The sequence below is a fragment of the Aplysia californica genome, unplaced genomic scaffold, assembly GCF_000002075.1.
Source record: "Aplysia californica isolate F4 #8 unplaced genomic scaffold, AplCal3.0 scaffold00641, whole genome shotgun sequence".
NCBI lineage: Eukaryota > Metazoa > Mollusca > Gastropoda > Aplysiida > Aplysiidae > Aplysia > Aplysia californica.
This window is the reverse complement of record NW_004797911.1, coordinates 141201-142204: the sequence shown is the minus strand read 5'-3', so window position 1 is coordinate 142204 and position 1004 is coordinate 141201. Positions and strand designations below refer to the sequence as shown.

At 41.0% G+C, this 1004-nt stretch overlaps 1 protein-coding gene across 2 annotated transcripts in view; it reads left to right on the top strand.

Annotated features, from left to right (window-relative positions):
- Positions 1–1004, top strand: part of LOC101850363 (toll-like receptor Tollo) — a 17275-nt gene that overhangs the window by 11291 nt on the left and 4980 nt on the right. The gene's annotated exons all lie outside the window — the stretch shown is intronic.

Here is a 1004-nt window from a genome sequence, read left to right as displayed (position 1 = left end):
GCGCACATTGTTATTAAAGTATGCGAATGAAACATTGTCATCATTGTCAACTAAGCAATTAGCATTGTCACTTTCTCCGTTTTTTGGAATGGACCATCGTCACAACGAGAATTAACCACTTCATCATCTGACCCGAGACTGCCTTGTGCTCTTTGATAGGATTATGGAGCAGATTTGGCAGTGAATGGGTTAACCTCTGTTTTTGTCTTACAGTGGGAAAGGATGGTTGTTGGTTGTCACTTTTTTCAGACCATGGGAAGGAAATGTAATTTCTGTTACAAACTAGGAATGAGCCGTGGTTACTTTTTCACTTGAATAATCGACAATTATTATGTATTGTTATTTCCTAACACTGGAAACGAGCCAGCAGTATTTTCTATCACTGGGAATCAACCTGTATTCCTTTCTCGCTCTGGAAATTGATCATTATTCTTTTCCCTTCTGCGGCTTTTTTTTCCTCACTGGAAATACTTTCAGTATTACTTTCTCAGACTGAAAAGGAACCAGTTCTACCCTCATGGTTCGTAAAATGAATTTAGTCCTCCTTACTCCTAGAGGGTTTGCTTTCGGATATAGTCCCTCTCCCCTCACCCCCACCCCCCTTCCGAGAAAACACATACGGGTGATTGGCATGTGCTCTGGTGTAGTTTGCTCCTTCTTTCCTGTCAAACATCTGTCTTCTTAATCTCTCTTCTTTCTTTATTGTGTTTGCTACTCTCTTGTAACACCTCTAAGTTTCGGCACTTATATGACCCAATCGTGATGCAAGTGCCGTAAAACTCTTACGAAAACTAAACTACAGGAGTGGGTCACGATGTAATAAACAGACATGACCAGCAGAAGGAACATCCTCTCTCTATTTTTTTCTGTTCTTCTCGCCTTCTCACTTTTACGACTGGCCCAAATAATCCATGTTTTTGAAGCCCCTTCTCATGTCAAGGAGAAGATTAAACAAGAGCAAAGAAAATCCGCAATTAATTCTGTCTGGTTGCCACCACCTCCCC